The 11,015-nt window shown below is 39.1% G+C and overlaps 1 pseudogene; it reads left to right on the top strand.

The window, feature by feature from the left end:
* Positions 1-960: 960 nt before the first annotated feature.
* On the top strand, positions 961-2,725 carry LOC128901916 (uncharacterized; annotated as a pseudogene).
* The last annotated feature ends 8,290 nt before the right edge of the window (positions 2,726-11,015 follow it).

The following is an 11,015-nucleotide window of genomic DNA, read 5'->3' on the forward strand; positions in this document are numbered from 1 at the left end:
ATCCTTTCATTGCAAAATCAGCTTATTGAACTGGCTGTATTATTTGTCTACTATGTCCTACTGCGGCCAAACAGGCAAATGCAGTTTGAGATATTTTTTTTTCCAGGCAAGAAAATCAAGGTAGGAAAAATCCAGAAGAAAAAGGCAAAAATATTTATGATGAATGACTAAATAAAGCTGAAAGAGGGTTAGCTAAATGCAAATTCAAAAGTGGATGCAAACATTCCTACGTATTTTAAAAGAGCAAGTATAAAGAGTAGGTAGAGATGCTCAAATGTTTTGCAAGCCCTGTATACCTAGCAATAATGTGTGAAAACAAAGGATGTAGAAGGAATACAGGGATTAAAATTAAGAATAAAGTCATTATCATATGAAATAAACCTTTCATAAGAAAAATCGTAGGATATCTCCTAGTTTAGATAAAACTGCATGGTATATACTAGGGAACAATCAGTAAAGGAAGGATGGATGGGGAAGTCATCTTCTCCCAATCCTGGTACTTATGAGTGAGTAGTCACCACGATAACCATTACTACATGTGCTGTGTTTGGTGTTAAACTGATCATTTGTTAAACTTCTCTTTTCTTTCTGTTTTTATTTCTAGGCCTCTTCCTTATTTTAGGCTTGACACTTTACCCCACAGGTTGGGGATGCCATAAAGCAATAAGCTATTGTGGACCTTATGCTTCTGCGTACAAACTAGGAGACTGCTCCTTGGGCTGGGCTTTCTACACAGCTATTGGTGACACTATTCTGACATTCATCTGTGCAGCCTTCTCGGCACAAGCTGAAATAGCCACATCCAGTGACAAAGTGCAAGAAGAAATAGAAGGAAAAAACCTTATCTGCCTCCTTTAACTCCAGTGGGAAAAACACCAGCACATGGATCTTAATTTGCTTTCCATTGACTGGACAAGCAGATCCGCTAACCTATTATTTCCACCATTTGTGTGATTGCATTCCAGCCCTGAACTAGTGAAATGGTCTTTCTTCCTTGCTGGGCAAAGAGGATCAAAGGATCCCAAGAAAGCAGAATGTAAATACTTGGGAATTTTTTAGTTTCATTCTATTATCAGGACGCAGTGGAATTTATTAATCTGATCAAGGAGGTGCGGAATCATGTGTATATAGCAGGAATGTTGTTGTTATAACTGATAAATTCTGATTGATTGGATTGGCTTACCTACCTTGGTCACTTTGAAGAATTTGGATTTAAAATAATAAAAGCCAGCACATGTTGTTTTTTTTCTTATACAAAGGAGAAGCCTATTTTAATTAGGCTTTGTTTCCAAGGGTTCCTCTCACCTGTGAATATTTCACCACCACCTGATTTGGTATCATACTTTTCATTGAGGTGCTTTTTGATACTGAACTTCCTTAAAGTACAGTGCCTTCTTGGATAGTAAGTATATGATGGAGAGAGCAAAGTTGACATGACACCATTTACACCAATCTTTAAGCAGTTAAAGTTGAGACCCTGCCAGGTTTCTTTGTCTTGAAACTTATAGTGCAAGGTGTGTGCCACTTGTTACTTAGCAGGTAAATTATTCTGATTTCATTGACTGGGAAAAGAAGCTGTTGTTACACTGTCTTTCACCTGATTCTGATAAAATTGTTAGAATTCCCATTGTTAGAAATATTTCTACAGCCTTTATTGGAAACTCCTGAAATCCCAAGCAGATGCCCACTTCCCACACCACAGCTGGGCATTATGTTCTGAATGTGAACAGCCTGGCCTGGGCTTCAGCCTCTCCTACAAACGTAGATCACACATTGGACTTTAACAGTATTATTCTTTCTCTTGCTACTGAAACGTCATTCCTAGTCTACAGATCAGTATGTGTCATGTCCCAGAGCCAGCTGAGTCTTTAAGATATTTACATTTTTTCAGGAAATCATGCCAAATTCTAAATGGGTGAGAAGATCTTTTCCCATTTTTTTTAACCACATGTAGTATGGACCCTTTTCCAACTAAATCAGCAGAAATAAAACAGACCTTGCCAAAAATTATGTACCTTTCTCAAAGGCAGTTGGTTGTATTACTTGTGGTGTCGCATCACTTACTTACTAGAACTATTTCTGAAAACAAATTTAAAAGGTATTTTAAAAAAAGGAATTATGGAACTGTGGCTTAAGAGCACTGGGAAGAATTAATTTGAGAAGTAATTGCAATGAAATAGTAAGTGAATTTTAGACTCCTCTTCTTACTTCTTGGTAATGTTTATCATCATCCAATGCCAGTGTTCTCCATCACTTCACTGTATAATATGGAGCAGAGATTCTCATTTATATCTGGTCAGTCCATTAAAGTGTGCCATTAGTTATTTATAGATATTAAAAAATTGTTGTTACTGTACAGGTAGATAGCTAATTTCAATACACTGCTCAAGTCATTCACAATACAAGACTTGTTCAGCATTCACGACTGGAAGCCCAGGGCTAGCCTTGAGCATGGGTGAACACCAGCAATCACAGTATTTGAGCACCCCTTCAGTGCCTGCCGTGCAGCACAGACACCGCCTCAGCCCAGCCAAGGTATGGAGTAAACCAGGCCCAGCTCCCAGCTTGTGCACATCTGTGCCCAGTGTGCATTCAAGCCATGTGCTGGATGGATATGGAGGTGATCTCTAAGCCACTGTGCAAAAACCAAGGTAAATTTCTGCTGATATTAAAAAGAGATTGTTTCACCTGCTTCTGCAGCCACTTCCACAGTATTCTAGTTTAAAACGGGTCATTAACTTTTAAATATTTCATAGAATCATAGAATGGTATGGGTTCGAAGGGACCTTAAAGATCATCTAGTTCCAACCCCCCCCGGACATGGGCAGGGACACCTCCCACTAGACCAGGCTGCTCAAAGCCTCACCCAACCTGGCCTTGAACACTTCCAGGGATGGGGCATCCACAGCTTCCCTGGGCAACCTGTTCCACTGCCTCACCACCCTCACAGTGAAAAATTTCTTCTTAAAATCTAATCTAAATCTACCCTCTTTCATAGAATCATAGAATTGCCTAGGTTGGAAGGGACCTTTCAGATCATCTAGTCCAACCATCAACCTAACTCTGACAAAAAAAAAACCAACATCACTAAACCATATCTCTAAGCACTATGTCTACCTGTCTTTTAAATACCTCCAGGGATGGTGACTCAACCACTTCCCTGGGCAGCCTGTTCCAATGCTCAATAATCCTTTCTGTGTAAAAAGTTTTCCTAATATCCAGTCTAAACCTCCCCTGGCACAACTTGAGGCCATTTCCTCTTGTCCTATTGCCTGTTACTTGGGAGAAGAGACAGACACCCACCTCTCCACAGCCTCCTTTCAGGTAGTTGTAGAGAGCAATAAGGTCTCCCCTCAGCCTCCTTTTCTCTAGGCTAAACAACACCAGCTCCCTCAGCTGCTCCTCATAAGACTTGTTCTCCAGACCCCTCACCAGCTTCGTTGCCCTTCTCTGGACACACTCCAGCACCTCAATGTCTTTTTTCTGGTGAGGGGCCCAAAACTGGACACAGTACTTGAGGTGGGGCCTCACCAGTGCTGAGTACAGGGGGACAATCACCTCCCTAGTCCTACTCACCACACTATTCCTGATACAGGCCAGGATGCTGTTGGCCGCCTTGGCCACCTGGGCGCACTGCTGGCTCATATTCAGCCAGCAGTCGACCAACACCCCCAGGTCCTTTTCTGCCAGGCAGCTCTCCAGCCACTCTTCCCCAAGCCTGTAACGCTGCATGGGATTGTTGTGACCCAAGTGCAGGACCCGGCACTTGGCCTTATTGAACCTCATACCATTGACCTCGGCCCATCGATCCAGCCTGTCCAGATCCCTCTGCAAAGGCTTTCTACCCTCAAGCAGATCAACACTCCCACCTAACTTGGTGTCGTCTGCAAACTTACTGAGGGTCCACTCAATCCCCTCGTCCAGATCATTGATAAAGATCTTAAAGAGAACTGGCCCCAATACCGAGCCCTGGGGAACACCACTCGTGACTGCCCACCAACTGGATTTAACTCCATTTACCACCACTCTCTGGACCCGGCCTTCCAGCCAGTTTTTAACCCAGCCAAGAGTATTCCCATCCAAGCCATGAACAGCCAGTTTCTCCATGAGAATGCTGTGGGAAATGGTGTCAAAGGCCTTACTAAAGTCCAGGTAAACAACATCCACAGCCTTTCCCTCATCCACCAAGCGGGTCACGTAGTCATAGGAGGAGATCAGGTTTGTCAAGCAGGACCTGCCTTTCATGAACCTTTGTCTTATCGCTATACTCCCTGATAAAGAGTCCCTCTCCAGCTTTCTTGTAGGCACCCTTCAGATACTGGAAAGCTGCTATAAGTTCTGCCCAGAACCTTCTCTTCTCCAGGCTGAACAACCCCAACTCTCTCAGCCTGTCCTCATAGCATAGGTGCTCCAGCCCTCGGATCAATTCCTCTGATCATCTTTGTGGCCCTCCTCTGGACCCATTCCAACAGGTCCATGTCCTTCTTATGTTGAGGGCTCCAAAGCTGGACACAGTACTCCAGGTGGGGTCTCACCAGAGCAGAGTAGAGGGGCAGAATCACCTCCCTCGACCTGCTGACCACGCTTATTTTGATACTGCCCAGGATGCGGTTGGCTTTCTGGACTGCAAGCGCACATTGCCTGCTCATGTTGAGCTTCTCGTTCACCAGCACCCCCAAGTCCTTCTCCTCGGGGCTGCTCTCAAGCCATTCTCCACCCAGCCTGTATTTGTGCCTGGGATTGCCGTGACCAAGGTGCAGGACCTTGCACTTGGCCTGGTTGAACTTCATGAGGTTTGCATGGGCCCATCTCTCAAGGTCCCTCTGGATGGCATCCCTTCCCTCCAGCATGTTGACCACATCACACAAACTTGCTGAGGGTGCACTCAATCCCACTGTCGATGTTACTGACAAAGTTTTTAAACAGCACCAGTCCCGATACCTGTCCCTGAGGAACGCCACTCATCACTGGTCTGCAGTTGGACATCGAGCCATTGACCACAACTCTTTGAGTGTGGCCATCTAGCCAGTTCCTTATCCACCGAGTCGTCCACTCATCAAGTCCATGTCTCTCCAATTTAGAGAAAAGGATGTATTGAGGACAGTGTCAAATGCTTTGCACAAGTCCAAGTAGATGGTGTCAGTTGCTCTCCCCTTATCCACCAATGGTGTAACCCCATCGTAGAAGGTCACCAGATTTGTCAGGCACGGTTTGCCCTTGGTGAAGCCATGTTGGCTGTCACCGATCACCTCCTTATTTTCCATGTGCTTTAGCAGAGATTCCAGGAGGATCTGCTCCATGAACTTGTCAGGCACAGAGGTGAGATCAACTGGCCTGTAGTTCCCCGGGTCTTCCTTTTTTCCCTTTTTGGAAATGGGGGTTATGTTTCCCCTTTTCCAGTCACTGGGAACTTCATCGGACTGCCATGACTTCTCAAATATGATGGATAGTGGCTTAGCAACTTCATCTGCCAATTCTGTCAGGACCCATGGATGCATCTCAGCATTTATTTAATTTAAAAGCAAAGTTATGATGGACTGGAACCATTTATGCTAACTGCCTGCACAAAGCAAGACTTTAACAAATCAAAATTACTAGCACAAAGCAGTGTCTGAGGACAAAAATCACAGCCAGCATGTCCTGTCCACTCCTGTGTTTTTCTTCTTGTTTTTTTTTTCCCTATAACATACAAACATACCATCTGAAGAGCATGCACTTGGCTTGTCCAGCACAGCTGCAAGGTGATTCAAACTATCCTTCTGATGTTCGTCCTGAGCCCCCTACTGGAATGCATGCTACAGAGTTTGGGGCACTAGCTCAGCTGTGCTTTGGATTAGAAGTAGACAATGACCAACCTTCATATACGTTACTAGCCAACCTCTGCTGTGATCTACAGAACACTTGAAAAATGTAATAGTGGGGTTTTTAAGTACAAAGGAAGTATTTTCAGTGGCATGTTTTACTTTTGTTTGCATTTTTAACCAAGAAGAACCAGCTTTTCTGCTTGTTGCTGGTATACAATCAACTTGCTCTGCAACAGCGTAATCAACTAACTTGCAAGAATATCTGCCATGTTCATCACAGCACAGATAGAAGACAGGCTGGGAAAAAAATACAGAAAAAATACAGAAAAAAATATCAGAATTTATTTTTCTTAGGTTTCTGTTTTTCTAGCAAGTGATAAGATAGTATATATTGCATATTCATGCGTAGCGTGTATTCATCAAATTTGACAGCTGTTTAAAGTTGTTCCTGAATTTCACCTCAGCAGTAGCATTCAAAAGACGTTTAGAAAAAAAAAGAGAAATCAGTTTAAAGCTAATTTAATTAATTTCATGAGGGGGCTACAGAGTGTAACCACTTCTTAACGTACATGCACTGCACAAGATTTAGAAGAACTTGCTGTGGATTCTTTAAAACCTGTGTGACAATGTGACATTTTGTAACATGTCATAGACCTTTTTATAAAAATTGTAGCATTTTATATATATATATATATATAAACTTGTGTGAGAGGTGCAATAACAGGAATGGCGTTTGGTTTTGGGGTTTTTTTTTTGTTTGGAGAGGTTTATTTTTTATGGGTTTGGTTTTAAACAAGATATTTGAAAAGTGAAGGGAAGAAGCAGCTGGAGTTTTGATGGTGTGGACAAATTAAGCATAGAGTAATGCAACAAAAATCACTGATTTTGAAGATGAATACAACAGTAGTAATAGTAGCTTAAAGATTTAAACAAAAACTTTTTCTAGATTGATTTGAAATACTCAGATCTATAAAATACAGACAATTAAAACGTGAAGCTGTATCCATCTCTGACAATATACAATCTAAAAGCTGAAAATGCTCAGCAAGTTTTCTTGATGTGCTTTATTTATAATGTGTCACTGCAAATAACATCCCTATTGAGCTATTTCTGGGTTGTCTATATAACCTTTGTATCTATTTTACTCAATAAAATTCTCCAGATTCTGAGATACTTTTTTTCAGCCAAATCATTTCCCTTTTGCATTGTTATCCCACATCAGAGTATCTCACGTCCTAGTGGCAAACGGAGAAGAGTTCAAGTCTTCCTTGAAAGCAGCAGGTACTGGTGCCTTCCACAAGGAACGGACAGAGCCCAACAAAAGCAGAGCACAGCAGCAACGCATACACCATAGCCACCTTGTATAGGAAGAGAGGCTGTGGCAATCTAGGTAGAGTAGATTTTTGAGACATGGTTTATTTGTGGTACTGTTATTCTGTTCTTAAGTCACCACTATGTACATTTGCTAGCATGAATGATGTACCTAATCTGTTATTTTTAATCTAAATTTCAATTAAAATGTGAGAATTTTAAGTCACGGTTCTCTTCCCTGTGCTGTCTTCTCTGTGTATGCTTGCTTTCCCAACTTGGTGCTTACACGTAGCCTGTGCAAATCAGGGGAATTATCTCCCCACAACAACACTTAAATTGTGCAATAATTTTAATCATAAAACGTGACTGTATCATGCTGCACAACTGTGCTTACCATTTACAAGAAAGTTCAAAAACTATTTAGTCTGCTGCCACTGCCACCATAGATCTGTAAATTACAAAGAAACAGATCAAGTTGATGAAGAATTTGACTACTAAATGATGCATGCATGCGCAGATGTCTTCAAAAACTCACATCTGTTATCTCCCAAAATAATCCCAACTTTACCTCAGAGCACTGTTCTCTGTATCATGTATTTGCAAATATAACTATGTCACAGTGGTCTAAGATGAACTTGCTTTGCCCTTCAAATAAAACCTGGTAATAAATTCAGTACTAGAGAGCAGGTGTTACAGCTGATATGATATTAAAAAAAAAAAAAAAAAATCAGACTGCTAGTGCCTAAAAAAAAAAAAAAGCAAGGCACAGCAGTGATACAGAAGTGTCAATTCATAGACAGAAATTAGGAAAATAAACAGTACCAAAGCAATGCTGTTTTCAACAACTTCATTTTACTTTCAATGTTTTAGGATTCACTTAATACCTGTAGAATTTCATTCAGTAATGACAGAACATGTTTAGATTTTAACCCTCTTAAGTTTACAGTACAAGAAAGTGGGCTGCAAGTGTTTAAGAATTTTCTTCATAACAGTTGAGTAGACTAATTCTCGTTACCCTAATGTATTGTTTTGATAGTGGTCATTTTGCTTCCCCATTTCAGCAGAATTACAGCATTTATATACACAACTATAAACACCAAGTGGGACTTTTACATAGATCAGCCACCCTGTATGTCATCCTGACCTTTAAAAGAAAAACCCCTATATTGTTCAAAACTATACAGAGCAAACATCCAGGAAAAATGTGTTTTTTTTACTGTATGACACTGTGTTAATACAATAAACATACAAAACTTCTGAACTACTCAGACATGCAATAGAGGGACAGACAAAGTGCATTTGTAGAGAACCATGACATTCACCAGGATGGCAGAGCATTGTTAGTAATTTACAAAATATACAAACATCCCCTAGATAAATAAAACCAACTCCTAAATTACAGATCAAGGACTACAGACATTCCAGTGTTTAAACTTCATACTTTGCACTCAATTTGCCACATACTACAAAATGACAACTTAAGTGGGTACCGTACTCTGATTAATTAATAAGAGACTGTAAAATCTAGTTTTAGTTAGGTACAAAATATTTTAACAAATACCAGCTTTTTGTTGTCAAAGCTAAACTCAAAGTTCTCCCTCCCTTTTGGGCTGCAAAGTGTCAGAGATTTCTGGTTTAAACAATTTTCGTGTATCTGAACCTTGAATTTCACTTAGGAGGTTTAAATCTGTACATTCAATCCATGACATTACAAATCAACGATCCCTTTAAATAGAACATTAAATATGTCTTCTCAAAGAGCAGTTAAACATCTGTAAAAAAAAAAGTCTACCTGCCAAATTCAGGTTTTATTCCTAATGTTTTTTTTCCATAATATATTCTGGTAATATATGTTATTATGCAATCTTAAAACTTAAATTAAATTGCAAGGATGATGTCCCTAGGATTCATATCCAAGAGAATTGCTTAAATTTAGCTTTAAAAGTAATCTGTAGTAGAATTCCTAGATACAATCCTCAAGTTAAATTAAAAAGAATATGAAAAGAACAATCTTGATATACAGTTGCTAGAAGTGTGATGCCTGATCTCTACAGAAAATTGTGGCTTTTGTCTGGAAAGCTTTTAATAACATTCCATGCAAATTTAAGTTCAATGCTAGTATGTCCACTAGTATAGAATTTTAGAGCCCCTATTACATAGAATATTTAAATTACTTTTAACTTCATGGTGCAGAGAACATTTAGAAGCAAGTATATTCATTAATGTGAACTTCAGCATAGGTGAAACTACTACATTTATCCAAATTCAAGTTGGATTTAAAGAAATCGGTGAAAGAAAGGAGACTAACAGAGACTTCATGCTAACAGTACAATACTGATCCAGGGGTTAAGCTAAGGGTTTTATTTTTTGTAATGCTCTTATGTTATTATGAATACACTGTAGTGAAAAAGAATTAATCTATGAACATCTGTCCACATTCAGAATGTGGAGGGGGCTCAGAATTTTATGCTGTCTTACTAAAGGTAATTCACCTTAAGAGCTGAATTCATTTCAACCACAGTGTGTACTTATACAGGTTGTGGGATGTGGTCCCTTCCTGCTTTCATTTTCTAAAAAATAGAGTTTCAAAAATAAGACAATCCAAGAATATCAAATAGCCTTCAAAGGAGAGAAAATTCTAGAATATTTTGATGGTACATACCATCACGGATTGTTCACTTCCACAGCACCAATTTAACCTATTAGGCCTCCAGTTCAATGAGTCAAAATTTAACTTTGTGAAAGATGAAGATTTCTCACTTTTCCAACTCAGAGTAGTTTAAAAGCTTTTTTCCCCAGCTTAAATCAAATCACAGAGATGGCTGAGTTACATTAAAATGAAATCACGTATCTGCTAAATGCCATTGCTTAAAAAACTTGAATTTAGACAATATTCCTGGTAGAAAACTAAATACTGTATATTTAGATTTTTGGACAAGCAGTACACAGAGTGACTGACAAGGCTAGAGATTTAATATCACTGTTAAACTCGAATCTACACTAAATAAAAAAATCCCAAACACAATAAAAATACCACTGCATGTAAGAGGGAAGGGGGGCATGAAACTAGTGTTCTAAAGGTCAATATTTGTTTCTTTTACAGCAAAATGATTACCCCAAGACATGAATACTGAAATTAAAAACAGCAAATATATAATAATTTAGCTTTGTGATTGAAGCCATCAGTTAACTTCCTTAAACTGTACACTGCATCACACATTCCATTACAAAAAATGTTTCTGCACCATAGTAATTTTCCACAGGTAGAGAATACTCCATGAAAACAGATACAAAGAAACGCTATAATTATAAAGTGGCACAGGTAAATTCTGGACCAAAACACTATTTAAACAAGATCAGATAACAGCATTCATGTAAACTTACAGGTTTATATCAAAAGACTTATCCTAAAAAAAAAACACAAGAAAAGAATTTATAATATCTATCCTACTTGTATTTGTCCTCCAGCAGCTGCTGAAATTGCAAAAGCAGTAGCCAAACCTAACTTTCTATGTCTCTCAGTCTACCCCACTTCTTATAGCAGAAATAGGGAAAATAGTTCTTACGAAGAAAAAAAATTGATCCAAAGTGCTTTCCTAAAGTTAAAAAAAATACCAGAGTGAACCACTAAAAAAACCTCCAAATTCTTAATATATCATTATATACCACAAATCATTCTCAGGCCAATTGTTGAAATTATTTATCCTCCATAAAATATGGAAGGCTTTATATTCTAGAATGCAACATTTTAAAGAAGGGCAGAGAATTGTTATTTTTTAAAAATAAATAAATTTATAATAAAATAAAACAAACATTTCCTGTTTTACCCATGTACAGCTGCAGAAGACACAAACATGCTGTGTGTACTTTGATCTATGTTTTATAATAATAATAATAATA

This window comes from Rissa tridactyla, chromosome W (genome assembly GCF_028500815.1).
Source record: "Rissa tridactyla isolate bRisTri1 chromosome W, bRisTri1.patW.cur.20221130, whole genome shotgun sequence".
Classification (NCBI taxonomy): domain Eukaryota; kingdom Metazoa; phylum Chordata; class Aves; order Charadriiformes; family Laridae; genus Rissa; species Rissa tridactyla.